Genomic DNA, 23,853 nt, shown 5'->3' on the forward strand with positions numbered 1-23,853 from the left:
GGGTTTATATGGGGTTAGGTGAGTACATCTCCATATCTTTATGTACAATTAAAAGTTGCCCGAGGGTGTTGGTTTACACCATAGTTGCTTGCAGCACAGAAAGAGATAGGCTCTCGGTTTACATTTAAAAACTTGTTTTCATGTCACAGTAGGATTAGAAGACTTCCACAGGCAGCATCCTTGTGTGCAAAGCTGATATCCATAACACTACAGAAAACAACATCCAAAATAACCCTTGGGGATCTCCCTTTATTAGTATGAAATTCCTCAACCACCAGAGGTGGTATGCTTCATCATTGGGATTCTCCAAGTGAGGGGAAAACCTAGTCCAGCCATGGGCTACAATTCCCTCGCTGAGAGGGAGGAGCTCAGGTATGTTTTTATTCCTAATCTTGGATGTAGTAAAACTAGCTACCAGGTACATAATGAAACAAAGCTGATATCCCCCTGTGGTTTCAGCTTCTTCAGGGACCAAATATAGCAAAGGCCTCCCTCTCAATGGCACTCCAATGCTGCTCCACGGGGTGTAACCTTCAGCCTGTAAAAGAAAGAGGTTGGTCTTGTCCATCATCATCGGTCTGGAATAGGACTGCTCCTATCCCTAGCTCAGAGGCATCAGTCTGCACAATTAACTGATTGGAGTAATCAGGAGGCTTGAGAATAGGCACTGAGCACATTGCCTCTTTTAGGGTGTTGTTAGAAATGGGGATCTCTAGTTGGCAGAGGTAGGTACCTTTGTCCAAATAGGGACCCTGGCTTCTAGTCAGGTTAAGGGGGATACACACTCTAGATAACCCTTGCTCACCCCCTTGATAGCTTGGCTTGAGCAGACCGGCTTAACCCAAAGGCAATGTGTAAAGTATTTGTACCAACACTCACAGTAACACAGAGATAACATCACAAACTGACACCACACCAGTTTAGATAAATAAAGTATCTTTATCTAAACTTTAACCAGACCAAAACGACAAAAATCCAACATACAATTATTACGAAAAATGACTTTCAAAAGCTTTTAGCAACTGAGTCCATAGAAAAGCAAAGAGATGCGTTGATTCCTGAGACCTTTGTGGATGCGATGCGACAGTTCCGCTGGACACAGGGGAGCGGTGTGTCGGGTCCGGTCTGTAGGGGGAAGCGATGCGTCGATTCTTAGAAGACTCCGATCCGCGGGTGATGCGTCAGGGAAAACTTGCCACACAGGGACGATGCGTGGAAATCTGGGATGCGTCGGCGAACGATGCAGCGGCGCCGAGTGGCTCTGCGTCAGTTTCTTCAGCCGCGAGCCTTGGATGTGATGATTCTTGCAGCAGCGACAGGCACTGCGTCGGTTTTAGCAGCGGTGCGGCGGTGCAGGGAGATTCTTCTTTCACCATGACGTTGCGTCTGAAAAACTGTTGCAAGAAGGGCAATGCATCGATTTTCTTGTTGCGTTGCTTTCCAGCTCCGAGCAGCAGAAACAACCTCCAGAGGCCCCACACAGCCACAGGCACTCCTGGCTGGTCAGAACTCCCAGCAAGGAAGTTCAGGGGCGCTCGGGGTGAAGTCTTTGTGTTCCTGAGACTTCAAAACAGGAGGCAAGCTCCACTCAAGCCCTTGGAGACGTTCCTCAAGCCGGGGACACAGCACACAGCAAAGTCCTTCTCCTTTCCTTGACAGAAACAGCAGCTGCAGGCCAACACAGCAAGGGCAGTACTTCTCCTCAGTTTCTCCAGCTCTTCTCCTTGGCAAAGGTTCCTCTTGATTCCAGACGTAGTCTAAGGTTCAGGGGTGTCAGGTCTAATACTTATACCCCAAAATGTCTTTGTTCTCTTTGTGCAAGGGTCTCTGAGCCCAGTCCAAACCAGTTCTGTCTACTCTTGTGCAGTTGCCTGGCAGGAGGTAGAGACAGCATTGTGTAAGGCAGATGGGCCCTATTCAGGTGCAAGGGAAATCTGTCACCACTCTAAATGCAGACCGGGCCTACTCAGGTGCTAGTGAGAACTCCTCCCCCTACTCTGAATGCAGCTCCTGACTATTCAGCCCAGCCTTGACTCATTCAGGAAAGGCAGGACACACATCATCCCAACCCCACCCCCAGGCTGTCTGAGAGAATGCACCTTCCCAGCCCCTGTCACTCCAAAACCAGACAGTCAATGCACAAACAGGCAGAGGCACACAGAATGGTTAAACAAGAAAATGGCTACTTTCTAAAAGTGGCATTTTCAAACACACAATTTAAAAACCATCTTTAGTAAAAGATGTGTTATTAAATTCTGAGTTCAAAGAGCCTAAACATTATTTTTCTATCTTATCCCTATGGGAAGATATGCTTATAAAATGTTACAAAGCATTCCCCATTCTGTCCTAGGGGGCAAGATAGCATTTCAATGGTGAGAAACAAAATTGGCAGTATTTCACTATCAGGACAGTTACACACATCAGTACATGTCCTACCTTTTATATACACTGCACCCTGCCCAGGGGGTTACCTTGGGCCTACCATAGGGGTGTCCTATATGTAAGAAAAGGGAAGGTTAGGGCCTGGCAAGTGGGTGCACTTGCCAAGTCGACATGGCAGTTAACAACTGCACACAGACATGTAAGTGGCAGGTCTGAGTTACCTTTTTAGAGCTACTCATGTGGGTGGCACAATCACTGCTGCAGGCGCACTATTAGTATTTTATTTACCAGCCCCGGAACACCCAGTGCACTTTACGTGGGACTGACCAGTAAATCAAAATTTGCCAATCAGGGAGAACCAATCATAATAACAATTTACACAGAGAGCATAAGCACTTTAGCATTGATTGGCAGTGGTAAAGTGCCCAGAGTCCTAAAAACAACAGGTCAGTAAAAAATAGGAGGAAGAAGCAAATATTTGGGGATAACCATGCAAAAAGTGCCAAGTCCAACACAACCCCCTTCCAGCCTAAAGCCAGGGTAGGTCAATCCATACCTCGATGGTCTTTTCTGCTTGAGGTGATAGAACATGGAACCTGGCCCGCAACAGCAGGTGTCTATTACCGTTCTATGCCTTCCTGAACCTAGTTGGATCCCTCTATCCATACTCTCAGAGCCCACTAAGCTAACCCATTGGGATCCCTTATCCTCCCCTGTGGACCCCATCTGTGCAGCGCCTAAACTTACTTTGCTCACAGATGTGTCCCAACAGGCAGACAGTAGCCACATGGCCAACACAGTGGTGTGGCCCAGTCCACCCCCGGTTGTGACTCCTGTCCCCCTCCCAGGGGCATCTAGTGGCCACTGACAACTGTCAGAGATGAGAGCCAGGTCTCATGCCTTTCAGGCCTCTCTAACCTTTGTGGCATCAGAAAGTGGAGGGCTGTAGCCCCAGGTGCCTGGCACCTTTTGTCCACTCTCCCTCCTGCCAAGTAAGGTATGGCATCCTGACACGGGCCCACCAGCCCAGGGTCTGTACAATGCGGCTGGACAGGAGAGTGGGGTGGGCTCTCCCACACCCTGTTCCTCTCCCCGGGGCTCTGCAATCCCCCTCGATTCCAGAATTGTCAGGGCACCTGTGGCAGGTGTTCTGCACAATTCTCTCACCAGTTCAGGGGTGCTCGCCTGCAACTGGTACACCAGCCCAGGGTCTGTACCCTGCGGCTAGACAAAGGGCTGGGGTGGGCTCTCCCACAGCCGGTCCTTCTCCCTGGGGCTCTGCACCCTCCCACCTGGAGCAGTACCCCCAAAGGACAAACTGGTAGGGGCAATGTTAGCAGTCACCCCTTCCTCCAGGTCAGGGGGACACCTTGAACCTGGTCCTCCAACACAGGGTCTATACCCTTAGGCTGGACCTGTGCCTCGCAACTCAGGAATTCCAGGGGAGTACACGACCCCCCCCCCCCCCCAAGGAAAACACACTCCTCATGAGTTGAGCGAGAGTCCACCTGGTGCAGGTCTCCAGCCTCCTGTCCATCTGACAGAGTATGAAGACCCCCCCAGGCCAGAAGTGGTCTTACTAGGGTCAGTCCTGGGGTGCTCTGACCTCAGAGCTGGCAACCCCATACCCACTGATCCTTCCCCTGGGGAATTCACCCCTCACCCTTTTCTCTGGACTCATGCACCCTCCCCACTGAAGGAGTGCTGCCAGACACCAGAACTGGTGGGATGTTTGTTACAGCAGTCCCCCCCCCAGGTCACCTGACACTTTGGGATCTCCCTCAGGGGATGGCCTCTCGGCACAGACTAGGCCCCCCTCCTGGTGTTCGCTCCATGAACCAACCAGGCCCTGGGACTGGGAATGGGTTTCAGGCACCTTGGGACAGAGCTCACTCCCACTCCTTCTCCTCTGAGACAGGACGTGGGACCCTACACCCTCCCACTACACTGGAACCTATCTGGGATACTTTATTTTTATTTATTTATTTATTTTTAAAGTTTTGTATAGCGCTAGCTAGACCCGTAGGTATCAGGGCGCTTCACATACATATTGTGGAAAGCCGAAGGGCCTTACATTACCTAGAAGGCTGACAGTAAGTAAGCAAACCACGGATAAAGAATACAGTATGAACAATACAGGATCACTCTCAAAAGCTTTACCAGACCCTCAGTAATCCACCAAAAGGTCTACCTCCAGTGCAAGCTCCCTGGGGTCAGAGAACCCACACTCCACCAGTTGTTGGCATCGCTCTGGAAAACAGGGACTTAAAATATGCTGGCCAACAATTGAATCCCACAGCCCCACACAATTGTTGACCAAGCTACTCATTGCCTCACCATCCAGTGGCTCACACTAGTACCTCGCATCACCCTCCTGAGACTGGCAAAACAGTGTCTGACTGTTCCCGTCACTCAACCCACACTCTTCTGGGCGGTCTCCATACTCACATACCAAGGCTTCTACCATGGGGGAACCCCTCTCCCTGTACCTCTCAGTAGAGTGTCCCTCCTACCACCAGGAATATGAACCCCTGTGCCAGTTCCCCAATCTACCTTAGGGAGACTGCATAACATAACACTGAACCCATTGGTGTATGTCAACCCCCTCCTTCAAGTCAGGCACCACATACCTGGGTGTGTGTACACTACTCTCTCAGCAATCGACACTACATTTTTGCTGCCACCATCTGAGTTGGACTCCACCTCCAATCCAGCCAAGCTCACTTCATAAGCTAAACACTTTTCCTTTGTCTTAACTAAGACACTGATGGCCTCAAGCCTCTCGAGCTCCATATCAAGCTCTCTCATTCTCAATTCATGTGCCAAAAGCAACTTCCTTTCTTCAAATGCACTAGCGTTCTTGCTCTCCTCTGCCTTTAGTCTCATGACCTCCAATTCATGATCTCTGGCCCTTTGTCTTTCTTCCAAATCCTCTGGAGAAAAATTCCTGAATAAATGATTGCTGTCAGCCCTAGAGGCTGCTCTCCCAACAGGCCAATCCTGGGATCTGAAACGGCCTTCTGGCACACCCCCATCCACATCTGCATCAACTGTCTCCCACCAGGTCCCTAAGGCCTTCTGTAGCTCCTCTTTCCTAGAGTTGCTCCTCATGGGACAACCAAAGCTCATGCAGAACTGCTTGAGTTGCTCTACTTTGTAACTACTTAACATTTCAATGTCAAACTCCAATTCTGCAGCCTCACTTGCTGGTTTACTACTCAGAGACATGGTGCCTGGATACTCATGGGTCAGATAAAAAAATAAAGCAAAAATAAAACAGTATGGGGTTGCGTAGTGGTCTACGCTAAACTAGTGATGTACACCGATCACTGTGGGTCAAGTACAAATAAAAGTTCAAATCCTCACCCCTGACCACCAATGTTAGAAATGGGGGTCTCTAGTTGGCAAATAGGGACCCTTGCTACTAGTCAGGATAAGGGGAATACACACTCTAGATAACCCCAGCTCACCCCCTTGGTAGCTTGGCACGAGCAGACAGGCTTATCGCAAAGGCAATGTGTAGTAAAGTATTTGTACCAACACTCACAGTAACACAGTGATGACATCACAAACACCACACTTTTTTTTAGAAAAATAAAGTAGCATATGCACTTTAGCAGTGGTAAAGTGCCCAGAGTCCTAAAACCAACAGCAACAGGTCAGGAAAAAATAGGAGGAAGAAGCCAAATGTTTGGGGATAACCCTGAAAAAAGGGCCAAGTCCAACAGGTGTCAAAAGTCTTTTGGCAGCCAACTGTCCAGTTCAGTTTCTTGGGCATCTTGTTAGAGGTGAGTTCTGTGAGGGCTGGTCACAATGGATCCATACCCCCTCACAAACCTCCTATAATACCCAGTCAAACCAAGGAATGCCCCGACTTGGGTCTGGGTGGTTGGAGCTTCCCAATCCAGAATGGTCTGGATTTTGAGTTTTCAGGTGTGGAGAGTGTTGTATTTTCTTTTGCTCCCGGGGCCATGCCAATTTGCCAGTAACCTGCAGTTCAGTCAAAGGTACTTAAGTATTTTGCAGCGCCTAGCATCTATCAGTTCATCAGCTCTGGGGATGGGGTGTGCATCTGTCTTGGTGACAGCACTGAAGCCTCAGAAATAAGAAAGAGAGAAATTAGGTTTTGTGTGGACTACTGGTCCACACAAAACCTAATTTCCCTCTTTCCACCCTGTGGATGAGGTTTAAGGACTAGGGACTCTCAGAAGACTCAATGACCTCTTAACTCCAGCAGCTTGCTGATCTCAGCATTGATGCTTTTATTGACTTGGTCAGACTGGCGATAGATTTTGGTTTTGACAGGCAAGCTGTTTCCCACTCCTGTCAAAAAAGCTAAAAACTTGGGAGTCTGGATAGATAACAAACTTAGCCTCAAGAATCAGGTGAATGCAGTAGTCTCTTCCACCTCTTACATCCTAAGAGCATGTAAGAAAATCCTTCCAATCCTGCCCGAAGAGAGGCATCAGCAAATCATCAGGGCTGTTGTAATGTACAGACTGGATTATTGCAACAGCTTATACGTCAATATCCAGGAAGGACTAATGAACAAATTACAACTCCTGCAGGACGCAGTAGCCAGGTTGCTGACGGGCACTCCCAAACACGTCTCAATTTCAACAGAAATCAGGAAGCTCCACTGGCTGCCAGTGCGAAAACGTGTACTATTCAAGGCCCTGTGTATAGTACACAAAGCACTTCACAAAACTGGGCCCAATCATCTCAAAAGGCAATTCCAATGGTACAAACCAACTAGATGCTTGCGCTCTTCAGATGCTAAATTGGTGGCGGTACCATTTGCAAAAAAAGCAAACTGGGAAGGAAAAGCTTTGTGGCAGGGGCTGCCACGGCATGGAATGCCCTCCCAATGCATCTTAGAGCCTTGCCTAGCCTACTGGCATTTAGAAAGGCTCTGAAAACTTGGCTCTTCGACAGCTAGGCTCAATTTCTGATTTATCTCCCCTTTCTCGCCTTTCTGACCCAGGCAGGACTTCATGCAGCGCCAGGACACCTCCCGGTAACAGTTTGCGCTTTAGAAATGTCATTAACATTAACATTTCCAGTGTCCACATCATTGGTACAGCAGGGAGTCTCACCAGGGGTCAAGGAAAAGAGTTTGCAGACAGGTTCTGCATCAGTATGCACATCAGCCTGCTGTTGGGCAGAGAGGGTGTCTGAATAGACAACTCCATCTACTGACCCATCCATCTATTGAGAGGAGCTCAAGGAAAGGTTAACTGTCTGTCTCCTGGTCCTCACCAGTGACCATCATCATGGTTACATCAGCCCTGTCACAATAGAGTTTTAGGCGGTTCACATGTTTCACCCTTTTGGCGGACCTGCTAGTGCCCAGGTCTACCAAGTAGGTGACATCACTCTTTTTCTCTAGGATAGGGTAAGGGCCACTCCATTTGTTCTGGAAAGCTCTTGGTGCCACTGGCTCTAAAACCCACACCTGTTGCCCTGGTTGGAATTCTACCAGTGCAGCCTTTTGGTCATACCAGAGCATCTGGACCCCCTGGCTGGCGCCAAGATTCTTGGTTGCTTTCTGCATGTACTCTGCCACCCTGTAACAAAGGTCTGGTACTTAGTCCACCACATATTGTTTTGATACATGATGGGGTTTCTCCCATCCTTCCCTCACAAGAGAGAGTGGTCCCCTTACAGGGTGGCCAAACAGAAGTTCAAAGGGTAAAATCTCTACTCTCTTCTGAGGCACATCTCTGAGGGCTAAAAGAATGCAGGGCAACAGAACATCTCATCTCCTTTTGAGTTTTTCAGGAGGTCCCATTAGCATGCCTTTCAATGTCTTGTTGAATCCCTCAACAAGGCCATTGGTTTGTGGGTGGTAAGGTGTTAAGAACTTATAGATCACTACAGATGTATCCCAAATGTGGTTTAGATATACAGACATAAAGTTGGACCCTCTTTCTGATACTACCTCCTAAGGAATGCCTACCCTAGTTAAGAAACCAATGAGGCCCTTGGCTACTACAAGTTCTGTAGTAGTTCTAAGGGGAATGGCTTCAGGATACCTGGTGGCATGATCCACTACCACCCGTATGAATGTGTTTCCTGAGGGAGTGAGAAGTTCAAGTGGATATCCACAGCTGCACTCTCAAAGTGGACCCCAACCACTGGTAGTAGAATTAAGGGGGCCTTTGGGTGTCTTCCTTTCTTGACACTAGCTAGACAGGTAATACAGGAGCTTAAAACACCTTCGCTTTTTTGGACATCTGGGGCCAACAGAGGTGGGAGACCAATCTTTCCCGCGTTTTGGTCTGGCCCAGATGTCCAACTAAGGGAATGTCATGAGTAGAAACTCCCTATATAGCTGAGGCACTACCACTCTCCTAGTGGCACAAGAGTTTGGGATCTATGGCCTCAGTATACAGGAGTCCATCCTCCCAATTGACGCTGTGGCAGTCACTGACATCTGCTTGCTCCTGTGCAGCAGCTTGTTGCCTCAGGCCTTCAAGAAAGAGGCAGACCTGCCTCAAAGCACAGTTGTTCCCTAGAGGGTCCCCCTGGGCCCAAGAGCTCCACCTCTTAAGGTTCAAGCTCCATGGGCCCAGTTCCCTCTGGGTTAGGCAAGTCCTCTCCCTGATGAGAGGGTCCTGATCTTTCTACTGTGGAGAAGCTGCTTCACCAGTCTTCCTACCTTTTCTCTGGGAGATTGGACCCACATTTCAAGCTCCAACTCTCCTTTTTCGTCCTGTGCTAGGCATTATGCTCTTGTTTTCACACATACTATCTCAGGGATTTGCAGCATGGCTGCATGTGTCTTTATTTCTACCTCAGTCCATGCTGAGGTTTCCAGATCATTTCCAAGCAGACAGGTGGCTGTGAGCTTTGAAGAGACAACTATCTGTTTCAGGCCAGCAACTCCCGCCCCCCCCTCCCCCCTCCACCCCCAGGTAAATGTCACCATAGCCATGGCATGGTTAGTGGTAACACGGTCAGCATTGGTAACTGGATACGTTTTTTCAGTAGCGTATTGCTCTGGGGAGACCAGTGACTCTCAGTGACACTGGCACCTGTATCCCTCAGATCTTCTATCTTAGTCCCCTTAGCTAAGGGGTACCGCAGGTATTTTTTTTTTTTTTAATTAAGGGGTCAGACAGGCAAAGTGGCTAACCCTCCCTCCTCCTCAGAGACTAAAACAGCCTTAGTGTGAACACTGATTGGAGCGACCTATGACCCTGCTCGCAGGCAGGTCGCTCCCCACGCTGCTGCACGGCTCTGCCTGCATTGTTTTTGCCTAATCTTGTATTTTTCCCCTGTGCCTAACTTGCTTTCTTGCCCAGACTTGTTTTTATTCCCCGGTACCTGTACTTGCTTTCCTGCCCAGACTTGTTTTTATTCTCCTGTGCCTGTACTTGCTTTCTTGCCCAGACTTGTTTTTATTCTCCTGTGCCTGTACTTGCTTTCTTGCCCAGACTTATTTCCAGACTTGTTTTTATTCCACTGTGCCTGTACTTGCTTTCTTGCCCAGACTTGTTTTTATTCCCCTGTGCCTGTACTTGCTTTCTTGCCCAGACTTGTTTTTATTCCCCTGTGCCTGTACTCGCTTTCTTGCCCAGACTTGTTTTTATTCCCCTGTGCCTAACTTGCTTTCTTGCCCAGACTTGTTTTTATTCCTCTGTGCCTGTACTTGTTTTATGCCTAAACTTGTTTTTCCTCCCTGTGCCCAGTTCTCCCGCGGCCCCCACCCGTTTTTCCCGCCGCTGCGTCCCTGCGGCCCCGCCCACCTGCAATCCCATTCGCCGCCCCGCTCCCGCCTCCCAGCTGGTCCTCCCTCCCACATCCGAGCCCAGCGCCAGGACCCCTGGACACCACGAACGCCACGACGCCCGACACCGCTACGATGCCAGAACCCTCCACGCACTCAACACCGGACGATCACACACCTGCTTCCTGGACGCCCCAAAGCGCACCCACGGAGCTTTCACCTGCCGGAACTGCAGCTTCACAAGCATCCGCCCCACCATGCTGCCGACCAGGTAAGAACCCAACCACCTCAGATGCATCCTTCTCAACACCCACTCCGCCCAAAAACATGCCGCTGAACTCTGGGACCTACGCGACTCAACCTCCCCAGATGTCGCCTTCCTGACGGAGACCAGGCTGAACCCCGCCTCGGCACCCAACATAGCCATAGCCGTCCCGGAAGGCTACAAAATCACCCGCAAGGACCGCACCAACAGAGCGGGAGGAGGAATCACCATCGTCCGCAGAAACACTCTCAGAGTCTCGACCAACACCGACGACACCCTCAGCACCGCCGAACACCTGCACTTCCAGATCCACACCGACCCCAACACCACCTTCAGAGGAACCCTCATCTACAGACCGCCCGGACCCCAACCACAGCTCAGCGACTCCATCGCCGACTTCGTCAGCACACACGCCCTCGCCTCCACGGACTACATCCTCCTCGGGGACCTGAACTTCCACCTCGAGAACAATGACGACACCAACTCAACCACCCTGATCGACAACCTAGCCTACCTCGGACTCAGACAACTCGTCACAACACCCACCCACTCCGCCGGTCACACGCTTGACCCCATCTTCTCCGCAAGCTCCCACGTCTCCTTCAACCATACCACCGAACTCCACTGGCCTGACCACCGCTGCATCCACTTCACCTTCAAGAATCCCACCACATACCACCGCACCCAACAGATGCCTCACCACTGCTGGAGCAAAGTCACCGAAGATCAGCTAACCACCACCCTCGCCTAGAGCCCACCCGCCGACCCCGCCACCCGCAACCTCAGACAGTGGATCAACGACTGCGCCAACACCCTCGCCCCGATCAAGAAACCCTCCAACAATCACACCAACAAGAAAGCCAGCTGGTTCACTGAAGACCTCCGGGCCTCCAAGCAAACCTGCCGAAAGCTGGAGAAGATCTGGCTCCGTGAACGAACACCGGACAGGCACGCCGCCCACAAGAATGCCACCCGCAGACACCATCACCTCATCAGATCCGCCAAAAGGGCCTCCTTCAAAGACCGCCTAGACAACAACGCGCACAACAGCAAAGAGCTCTTCAACATCGTGAAGGATCTCTCCAACCCCAGCTCCAACACCAACGACGTCCCACCCTCGCAAGACCTGTGTGACTCGCTGGCCACCTTCTTCCACCGCAAGATCACAGACATCCACGACAGTTTCAACGCCACGACCGCCCCGACAACCACTGAGACCTCCACCACCATGACCACCATCCGCACCAACCGCCTGCTCTACTGGACCAACATCAACGACTGTGACACCATCAAGATCAGGAACACCATCCACTCCGGATCTCCGTCAGATCCATGCCCACACCACATCTTCAACAAAGCCAGCACATCCATCGCACCCCATCTCCGGAAAGTCATCAACACCTCCTTCGAGACAGCAACCTTCCCGGAGAGCTGGAAGCACGCCGAGATCAACGCCTTACTCAAGAAACCCAAGGCGGAGCCCAAGGACTTCAAGAACTTCCGGCCCATCTCCCTTCTCCCGTTCCCGGCAAAGGTCATCGAGAAGACCGTCAACGAACAACTGACCCACTTTCTCGAGGAGAACAACATCCTGGACCCTTCCTAGTCTGGGTTCCGCAGCAACCACAGCACCGAGACTTCCCTCATCGCCGCCACCGATGACATCAAGTCCCTGCTGGACAACGGAGAAACGGCGGCCCTCATCCTTCTGGACCTGTCAGCCGCCTTTAACACGGTCTGTCACCACACACTACGAACACGCCTCCACAATGTTGGGATCCAAGAGAAGGCCCTGAACTGGACCACCTCCTTCCTCTCCGGCAGAACACAGAGCGTCCGCCTTACCCCCTTCCGCTCCGAAGCCACCGAGATCATCTGCGGCGTACCCTAGGGCTCTTCCCTCAGCCCAACTCCGTTTAACATCTACATGGCACCGCTTGCCCAAGTCGCCCGTCGGCACGACCTCAACATCCTCTCCCACGCCGATGACACCCAGCTGATACTCTCCCTCACCAAGGACCCCCACACCGCCAAAACCAACCTTCACAAAGGAATGAAGGCAGTTGCTGAATGGATGAGGAACAGCCGACTGAAGCTGAACTCGGACAAGACAGAGGTCCTCATCCTCGGATTCAACCCTTCAGCCTGGGACGACTCCTGGTGGCCAACCGCACTGGGAACCGCTACAACACCCACCGACCACGCATGCAACCTAGGGGTCATCCTCGACTCCACCCTCTCCATGACTAAACAGGTCAACGCCGTCTCCTCCTCCTGCTTCAACACCCTCCGCATGCTCCATAGGATCTATAAGGGGATCCCCACTGAAACGAGAAGAACAGTCACCCAGGCCCTTGTCAGCAGCAGGTTGGACTATGGAAACGCTCTCTAAGCAGGAGCCTCGGCCAAACTCCTGAGACGGCTCCAACACATCCAGAACGCCTCTGCACGCCTGATCCTCGACATCTCTCGCCGCCGCCTTGGTGCCCTTGGGCTAAGTTCCGCGTTATAAATTTATTTTCATTCATTCATTCATTCAGCCACATCACACCCCACCTGAGAGACCTGCACTGGCTCTCGGTCAACAAGAGGATACCTTTCAAGCTCCTCACCCACGCACACAAGGCACTCCACAACACCGGACCAACGTACCTCAACAGACGACTCAGCTTCTACACCCCCACACGCCAGCTCCGCTGACCTCGCCCTCGCTACAGTCCCCCGTTTCCGAAGAGCGACCTCAGGCGGCAGATCGTTCTCCCACCTCGCCGCCCAGACCTGGAATACCCTCCACATCCACCTACGGCAGACCTAAGACCTGCTGACCTTCAGAAAACTCCTCAAGACCTGGCTTTCTGAGCAGTAGCAGCATTCCCCACCCCAGCGCCTTGAGACCCTCACGGGTGAGTAGTGCGCTTTACAAATGATATGATTGATTGATTGATTGATTGATCTGGAGATTTGCCACACCAGTAGAAACTGGAGGAAGACTAGGGACCTTCTTGTTGGGACAGGCAGGCTCTTCAGTTTGGTGTCCCCTCTTGTTACAGTGGAAACACCAGGCCTTTGCGGCATCAACATTTTTCCCCATGTACCCACCAGCGGGCTGGGATGAGTTCTTAACCCCACCCCCCTGGACAGGATTTTGGTGGTCTTTAGAAGACACTTGATTTTAGTCTTTGGGTTTTTCACCCTCGTTTCCCTGTGGAGGCTTAGTAACCCCTTTCTTTTGGTCACCCCCAGTAGTTGTCTTGGTCACCCTTATCTTGACCCAGTGGTCTGCCTTCTTTCCCAATTCTCGGGGAGAAATTGGACCTAGATATACCAGATACTAATGCATCTTTTCATTGATGCTGTTAGTTAAAATGTGTTTCTTCATAAACAAATTATAAAGTCCCTCATAATTCTGCACTTTACTTCCAGTCAACCAGCCACCTAGTGCCTTTACTGAGTAGTTTACAAACTCCACCCAAGACAGACTCTGGGATTTCTGAGTCCCCGTGAATTTAATTCTGTGCTCCTCAGTAGGGAGTTCAAATCGCTCAATCAGAGTACCCTTCATGAGTTCATGGGACTCTGCTTCTGCCCCAGTAAAGGTCAGAGTCTGTCTCTGCACTTACCAGAGAACAGTTTCCAAAGGTGTGCCCCCCAGTGAGACTTCCTCACTTTACTGGCTTCACATGCCCTCTTAAAGGCTGTGAACCACTGGTGATATCACCACCACCCTCAAATCTGGGGACAATCCCTTTGGGGATCCTTCTCTTTCTTGGTTTTTAGTGTTGCTGCCACCATTGATGGGATATAGGCCCACATCTGCTCCCTCTGTTTCTAGATCAGGAGCCTAGTCTCTTGGTCAACCTTCCTAAAAGGTTGTCCTCTTCAGTGAAGTTGTCTACACTGTCTTGTACAGAGTCTAGCCTACCTCTGTAGGTTCCAGATCATCTACTCCCTGGCTTGGAGGTCGGTAACTCAAAGTTCCCTTAATTCCTAGGTAGTTAAGGTGGAGGGTTAAAAGCCTCATCCCCCTCACTACCTTCCCAATTTCCCTGCGAGTCTTCCTCATCAGGGGAGGATTGGTCCAACCCTACCAGAATAGAACTCCTGGAGTTCTATTCTGGTAGGGTTGGAACCTGTTCTTGTATTTTCTAGCTTTACAGAGAAGCCTTAACTTCCAAACCCTTAGGTTGGAGTAAGGGGTGTAGTTGAGCTGCTCAGCCATATTCCCTGTGTTTCTCATTATTTTTCTTACGTGGAGTTCTTTTGAGAAGACCTGCACAAAAAATCCTAAGTACTTTCCCCTCTCACTTGAGTGACTTATTTTATTAAATGTACTACAGGGATGTAACCCAAGGCCCTAACAAGACTAAGAAATTTTTAAAAATAGTCAATTAAAAAAATGAGTTTGAAATAAAGTCAATTTTTGGATTCTTGTTGTGTGATCAGAGGTGGACTAAGTTAGTCCAATAAATGCAAGGCTTTACATCCCACTGTTGCCACCATTGTAGGAAGCTGGCTCTGTATTTACTATACCAAAGTAAGGTATAGTGTGCACAAAGTCCAGGGAGTCCCCAGAGGTAAAGCAGAGTACTAATAGCTCTGTTTGTGATTGTGTGGGCGAGCAGTTAGGCTTATCTGTGGATGTGTTAAGCCTTTATTGTATTCACTCAATCAAGACTGATGGTACAACCTGAATCAGATCAATTAGGTACGTATAACAATGGTATACTTATGTTTCATTTTAGAACAAAGCAGGACTTGGCGCAGGTAAGTAAAATATACTCTCAAAAGAAAGACTTTACAGGAAATGCAGTTGTGGCTGAATATGCAATCACTACAGGTTAGTATTGGTTCAAAAAGCAGTTTAAATCACACAGTAAAAACTTTCAGATTACTTTAAGATTAGATCGACTACTTGGGGTGGTATGCCCAGATACCATGCCGGGGATCTCACAATACACATAAAGTAAGACTTTTAAAGATTTGCAGTGTAGTTACTTAGGTCCATACAAAACATCAGTTGAACACAACATTTTTAGGAACAAAAACGCATATAATTGATTCCTATAGGAGAAAAATGGTTATCGGTTTCACAGGTAAGTACTTGACTCATGAAAGGAAGCTTTGAGGGTTAGGACCAAGGCTCTCCAAGGTCTAGATTGGCACTCAAGTTGCACCACTAGTGGCACTGGGTCGTCCGGATTTAGGGGCCCAATGGGGCTAAGGATGCCTTCAGTTAGGGACTGCTCACGAGCACGCCACTTTGCTGTGGGTGCTAAGCTCCTGGGGTTAGGATCTGCACTGCAGGGGCCAACTATCAGCACAGGAGCTGCACAACCAGCAGCACAGGGGTGACCGGGTGCAGTGTGCCAAGGTGACATTGGGGACCCAGTGGATGTCAGTGGAGATCTTCGGTTTGGCAAAGACGCTGCAGGCTCAGGCAGGGAGACTTCCTGGAGGCGACCACTGACTGGAGAGGTAAGTTGGGATCTTAGAGGATGCCTGGACACAGTCGGTTGGGCCACCTAAGGCTGTGGTGCGTCAGGTGCAGGGGTGTCTTTTGGTGTCTAGTTCATCGTACCAGCTCCGTTCGCGGTCGGGGGACCCTTCAGGTTGAGGCTGCAGGCATCATCTTGGAGCTTGAGGAAGGTTGGGGATCACCAGATCCCAGGTCAGGACCACTGGGAAGACCTCCTCATGGTGTTGGCCCATTCAAACTTGGGCTGCGTATGTCGGGTGCAGAGTGGTGCAGAATTGAGGAGCCGTCTGGATCCAGATTCTGTGGGCGAGTCTTAGCTTGAGCAAATCCGGTGCTCACTCAAGACAGAGTCCGTTAGATGAGTGCAGGGCAGGTTATGTGGGCTTTGGGGGTTGCTTGATGCTGGACTCGCCAGGGTTCTCGCAGTAGGCAGGTTGAAGTCGGGACAGGCCGGTAGGGCTGGGGCCAAAACAGTAGGTGTCCTCCTCTTCCTGGGTCAGCATGGCATGGCTCTTCTGCCCTTCTTTCTTCCTCGAATCTGAGGCGGCAAGCTTCAGGGTCGCCCCTAAATACTAAATTTAGGGGTGTTAAAGGGGTTTGCAGGTCGGGACTAATGGGTCCCTTCCTTGGAGTGAGCATACCCCCGCCACCCTCCAGTGGGAGGGGAGCATGAGCCTCTTCCTAGTTGGTTGGGTCCCCTCATCTTCAAGATGGAGGGAGCTGAGATGGGTGCTTCACCTTGCCTCCCCCACCTGAGGGGTGGGGTTGGCAAAGGCACACCTCTCCTCCTAGCTTGGTTTTCCCGCCAATTCCCATGCCTAAATTGGGGCTCAGAACCGGTTGGAGACAGTTGCTGGGGCAGCAAAGGCAGGGACAGTGTACAAATGAGGCAAGCCTTTGAAGCTTTTCCTCGACCCAACCCATCCTAGGGGGGTGGGAAGGGGGAGACATGACACTTCTGCTCAGGATGGGCTTTGTTTCTAGACCAGAGAGCGGGGGCTCTCTACCCAGGGGTCCAGAAACCTGTCTGGTGGTGGTAAATGGCAGCCAGCCATTCAGGAACCACACATGGGGTGGTCGTTTTTTAGGGGGCATCTCCAAGCTGCCCTCTGGGTGCATTGTACATTAAATCCCACACTGGAATCAGAGTGGGTTTAATCTGCTGAGAGATTCAATACCAAACTTCCCAGGTTTTACCAAAGCCATTACGAAGCTGTGGAGTTTATAATGACCAACTCCCAGACATATACTCTTTATGGTTTTACTACACTTACAGTGTATAAAAATGGACTAAGACACTATACCCACATCTGGGGGCTAGTGCACCCTGCTAGTAAAAAATGCTGCAACACATGTCTAATTTCTAATTGTATCCTATATTTAACCTGGAAAGTCCATCTGCTTTCAACTGGTAGAGTCTCCAGAGGAAACCCAGATTCTGATCTTGTAATCCTCATGGCCCCAGTAGTGTGGATATTGCCCTTGCTTGTGGTTTGCCTTGAAATGGGCTTGCGGTTTTTAAAAGGCAGCCTATGCGTCGTCTGTTGAAGAGCCGGAAGGGCTCTGTTTGGATGGGGTTTGCAGAGGTTGGGCCTTGCACAGCGGGGATCATCTATTACTCTCACTCCCAGATAATCAAAAGTAGATGCTGTGTTCGAGCATCCATCGTCTACATTGCAGGCCAACCTCTGCCTCGTGCAGTCTTGAGAGCCATAACTCGTGTGCTGCCATAAATGAGTGGAAAGCAAAACCAAAGGGGATGATGGACGGAGTGTTGAACATTGCAAGCACTCACCCCGAGTCAACTGATCTGGGTTTAATCCATCATCATTCTTTAGCTCACTCCGCCACCCCAGTTCAAACATGACCATATGCAAATCACTCTGTCGGGCGAGGGTCGCCAGGACATGCGTATATGGATGGCATTCCTGGAGGATTTCAATGGCAGAGTAGTGTGGTGCGGTCCCCCACTACGTCGGCTGAGTTAGGTCTATGGACTGACGCTGCGGGTAGTGTGGAGTTTGGAGCCATACTTGGAAACAAGTGGGTGGCTCAACAGTGGCCGGCTTGGTGGGAAGAAAGTGGCTTGACAGCTAACATTGGTTTTTCAGAGCTATTTCTAATATGGGTTGCCTTAACAGTTTGGCCTGAACATTTGCGTTGTGGTATATAAATAAATAATACCGGATCTATTTTTGAATGAATAAATGAATAACAGGTAGCTCAATAAATAAGAGTCAAGATTCGAGGTAGTAGGAGTTTTGCAGGTTTATTACAGCATAAAGGACAGGAGCGGGACAACCTGCATAGGAATAGGATGGCAGGGCCCAGCAGCTGCTGGGGCTGGATCTGGGATGAGCACGCTCACATTTAATAACAATACACGATCATATATACTAAAACAGTTGCATTACAGTACATAGGATAGGCGGAGCAGTGGGTGTGGTTAATAGCAGTCGCGAAAGATAAGGGTGAAAGTAGGTGTAACAGAGGCGTATACATAGACATGTGATGCAAACGTAACAGAATATGTCATGAATGGGGCGGAAACATGGAGGGGGCTACCTAAGGAGCCGGGACCTCTGACCTGATGGTGCGCGCAAACTGGCAATGACGTGTTACTAGGAGAAGCTGGGGGCTACGAACTCTGTGCTAGGAGCAGAGACTGAAGTCTGGAGAGTCAGGGCGACATGTACCTAAGCAGTATCTAGTATCTGATGTTTAGAGAACATGTTGATATAAACTATAAGTCAGGAGGGGAAAGGCTAACTTGATTCTAAGACTGGAACATGCATTATTCTACATGTAGTGCGTGATGAAGAATATTAAATGATCATTAATACAGTATTTCTCTAACGTGGAGACGTGAAGGCTAGACAATGACGGAAACTATTGATGCGATTCAGTAGCTTTAGGAATGCAGAGAAGGAGGACTGAACTGATAACTGGAATCATAACATACTCTTGGCAGACTCAGAGGCAGAGCCAGGCTGAGCCGGGCACTGCGAGGCAGGAAGTAAGTGAAGGGTCGAGGATACAGGTGGGGGCTGTATCGCTCCTCAGCGAGGGCTTCAGGAGACAGGAGCTGAATCTGGTGTCTCAGGCCCTTTTGAGGCCTAGAAACGGGGACTTTACAATGAAATAACGTGCACACTGAGAAACGTGGCAACGTAGCTTTACATAGGCCTGATATTCGTAGTATTCACGAGAACTGGAAACTGACATATTAGAGATGGACACAACTGTAATGGCGTCTTTAATTGAACATGGGGAATAACATATGCATATTAATCATGCACAGATAACATATGATGGATGACACGTAGGGACACAGAACATGGCAAAATTTACTTTTCCACATTCCCTCCTTGTCACTACGTTTCCATCAGGAAACATCAATATTCATGATACCATCTATCATTTCATACAGTATCATTTGCTCGTCTCGAATTTTCTGGGAACGTGTTTTAGAACGGGGCTTGGGACTAGGAATACAAGATGTAGCACAAATGCCGCAAATCGCAGGGCCACATTGTATACAGAGGCAGCAGCTGAATATGATCGCTACTGCAATACCTAGAAAAGACAAGACTTTCCATCCCCAAGCGGAAATTATATTCCAGAACCAACCGGACCATGTCCAGGTGCCTGGATCTTGGTGTAACAGATGGGCAATTTTATGGAGTCTGGTTATAGCTGAATAAACAGACGGCGCGTTATTTGGAATGAAAATGCAGCAACTAGATCCGATGACTCTACAGGCCCCGCCCCTATCGGCCAATATGACGTCAAGGACGAGACGATTCTGTAAAACGACAAATCTCATAGCAGATTGCTCTTCGGTTAAGTTACCTAGAGCAGAGGCAGTCTCATTGACAACTACTTCAAGGGTTCTTGTTAACCTACGGATTAACTTACTATTCTGGATAGGTCCTATAAAGAAGAAGAAACCTCTATTGAAATCTGTATACTGTTCTAGAGCAGTTTCAGTATAATCGACAATTGGGGACTCGATCTCCCTTCTATGTCTAATGTGTACTAGATGTGTGTTTCTATGATAATCAGGTGGGGCTAGGAAAACTGGTGGCAGTAGGAAGGCAATGTAACAGGTTCCCTCCCAATCGAGGGGCAGACGAACATATGCGGTCTGACCACAAATAAAATAAGAATGACGTGAAGCTTTGAAAATAGATTTCCCACTGTCACTATACTTGACAATAGTAGTACAATCACTATGTCCTACATGTACGGAACCATTATTTCGGACACATAATTCGCCTTTGACTGGTAGTACTGAAATAGCAGGTAAATCTGGAGTGGAATCAGACTGAACATTCAGGACCATGAAATTCGAAGAATAATTACCTAAATTATACACTTCATTTTCTAGATCTAACCCGGTTCTGTGGGGGAGACCTTGCTTGTCTGGAAAACATGTACTGTTAAGAAAAGACATATCTGTTGAGGATGACGTTAACGTGGACCATGCTCCACACGAACCATTATGTGAAAAAGGATAAGGAAAAAGTGGCAGAACTCCCTTCGGTGTCTGGAAAGGGGGGAGTCGACCACACACCCAACAATTAGTGGCATTGCTGGTCTGGTGTGAATAATGTAACATGCGGATGAAAGAATTATTTCGCATAGCGAGGCGGTAAGAGAGTTCATGAGGAGGCAGATCACTAAACGTGTGTTCTACTGTAGCATTAGCAGACTTATTTACATGAGAAACTGAAAAATACAGATAAAATGCATAACTGGTGCAGGAAATCATAATACTGAGAAATAATATGAAACATAGAAAAACGATACATCGGATTGAGTTTTGACTAACTCTCTCACTATGGGGGTCTATTTTATACATGTCAGAAACAGTCTAACCGTTTCACCTAGGGGAGGACTTAGACAATCAAACTGGCTGACTTATTTTACTAGACCGGAGTTTGAGTTTATACTCCTGTTGCGGAGTTTTCTCTAACTGGGAAGGGTTCGTAGCAATGTCTTTTGCGGGACAGTCCTTAAAAATAATACTTTGGCAGTCCTTTGAATCCTGGGAAATGTTCTTTGAGACTGGTTTCAGTCCGTAAAACTTCTTTATGTGCGAAAGGTGCACCCAGCCTTTGCGTCCCTCCAACTTCACGGCTGTACGGGTGGTGAGGAGGACCTGTCGGGGTTCCTTCCAGCGAGGCTCCAGCGGACTTGAGCGGTCAAAATTCCGGACAAGGACCATGGATCCTGGAACGATTTCATGCGGTGCCACCTCGGTGTTGTCTGGAAATGCGGCGGCAACCTGTGAACGACAAGAGTTGAGGGCAGACATCAAGGAAGCTAGGTAATCTGTCAGCATATTACTTGAAACATCGGTAATACTTCGGGGTCTGGGTGTACCCCACCTGTTAGGGGGGCGGCCGAATACGACCTCATACGGGGACAGACCTGATCTGGAATGTGCGACCATGCGCATATAGAACAAAGCGACTGGCAGAGCTACTAGCCAGTCTACACCTTTCTCTTTACATACTTTGGCGATGCGGATTTTCAGGGTCTGGTTATGTCTCTCTACGAGACCGGCTGCTTCAGGATGGCGTACACAATGGAACTTCCACTGGTACCCTAACAAAAGGGAAACATGTTTCATTAACTCTGAGGAGAATGGCTGGCCGTTATCAGAATATACGACCCTAGGGAGTCCATAACGGGGGAAGAACTCACGAACCAACTGCTTGGCAGTGGTCGCGGCTGTGTAATCTGGAACTGGATATGCTTCTGTCCACCTGGACAAAGCGCATACAACTACAAGGACATACTTGAAACCTCGACATCGCTCCATCTGAATATAATCCATCTGGAGGACTTCAAAAGGGTGGTCAGGGGGCTGGAATCCACCTTGTTCCACCGGGACACTTTTACCTGGATTGAACTGACAACATATCATACAGGTACGGACTTTCTGCTTGGCTGCAGCTCGTAAATGCTTGTTGAACCAAAGGTTCTGGATACTGTCTAACATAGCTTTTTCTCCTAAATGTGCTGGACTATGTGCGGTATTAATAATGACTTGAACCATAGAGTCGGGGAGAAACCAAGTGGCTTTTCCTTTCGTTAACCATCCTTGATCTGTCTGGACCCCTCCTTGTTCGGACCATTTCTTGATTTCTTCGGGAGTAGCATGTAACTGGATATCTATGACATCTTGAGTAGGGTCCTTAACTGTCATACATGTAGTTGGATCTGGAGTGTGTGTCATGTTAGCTGGAATATCTGGAGTCTGTGCTGTAAGCTTGGCGGTGCGATCTGCTAGATCATTACCCTGGGAAATAATGTCAGTAACTTTCGTGTGTGCTTTGCATTTCATGATAGCAATGGATGTCGGTAAATGTATGGCATCTAACAGAGCTTGAATAAGGAGACCATGCTGAATCTTGGTTCCATGAGAAGTCATGAAACCTCTCTCCTGCCATAGCACTCCAAAGTCGTGTACGACTCCAAATGCGTAGCGTGAATCTGTGTAAACATTAACTTTCCGGTTCTTAGCGTGTATGCAGGCTTGTGCCAGAGCAACTAGCTCTGCTGCTTGAGCGGACAGGGTGTCAATACGGTGTGTCTCAATAACTTCAGTGTCAGTAGTCACTGCATACGCGGCGACTAGTTCTCCTGTATTAGTTCTCATACATGAACCATCCACATAAAGTGTCAGGTCGGGATCTGGTAACGGAATATCTGTCAGATCTTGTCTTGGCTTTGTCGTAATATTAACTACTTCCACACAGTCGTGTGTGTCTGGACTTAAAGTAACTGATGGTAACAGTGTAGCAGGGTTCAGGATGTTGCAGCGTCTGATTTCTATGTGTGGCTGGAACAGTGTCAATTCATAACCTGTCAAACGTGCAATTGTCAAGTGCTGAGTTTGTGTTCGGTTTAAAAGAACTTCCACGGAGTGTGGAACTTGTACTGTCAGGGAGTGTCCTAATACTATGGAATCACTTTGTCTGATAGCTAGTGCTGTGGCTGCAACTGACTTGAGGCACGCAGGCAGAGCCTGGGCTACAGGATCTAATGTGCTCGAAAAATAAGCACAAGGCTTGTATTGTCCTGCTTGATCTTGTGTGAGAACAGATAATGCTGTACCTTCACGTTCTGTGACGAAAAGTGTAAAAGGCTTACTGTAGTTCGGTGTAGCTAGAACTGGAGCTTGACATAGGGCTTTCTTTAACTCATTGAAACTGAGTGTATGTTCAGATGTCCAAGGGAGGACAGTCGATACGGCTGCCTCCTGTGTCGTTAACTGTATCAGTGGTTTAGCTAGAAATGCATACCGAGGAATCCATTGTCGGCAGTAAGAAGTAAGGCCGATAAAAGCACGTACCTCCTTCTGGGTCTTGGGCTGAGGAAGACTCGCTATTAACTGGATACGGTCTGGTGTCAACTGCCTACCCCTCTTGGACAGTAAGTGTCCTAAGTAGACCACTTGCTGGACACAGAATTGAAGCTTAGAAGGGGACACCTTGTGCCCCATCTCGGCTAGGAAATACAGAACTGTAAGGGATGCTCGCTCGCAAGCACGTTCAGAACGGGCTGTGATCAGGAGGTCATCGACATACTGGAGCAGGGCAGTGTCAGTTGGCATGTGAATGTTGTCTAGTTGTCTCTTAAGTGCTTGACTGTAAATACTAGGACTTTCTGTGAAACCTTGAGGAGCTCGTGTGAACATATAGCTCCTTCCATTTAAACAAAATCCGAAAAGGAACTGGCTGTCTGGATGAATGGGGACACTAAAAAATGCGTTCTTGAGGTCGATTACAGTAAAGAACGTGGCTTCTGAATCAATGGCTGTCAATAGGGAAGAGATATCTGGGACAACTGGGTACTGCGGAATAATACATTTATTAAGCTCTCGTAGATCAATCACTAATCGATATACTGGGGGTGCATTTGGATCAGTACGTTTCATGACTGGAATGATCGGAGAATTGCATACATTGGAGTCAGTTTCTACAA

Source organism: Lissotriton helveticus, chromosome 3_1, assembly GCF_964261635.1.
Source record: "Lissotriton helveticus chromosome 3_1, aLisHel1.1, whole genome shotgun sequence".
Lineage (NCBI taxonomy): Eukaryota > Metazoa > Chordata > Amphibia > Caudata > Salamandridae > Lissotriton > Lissotriton helveticus.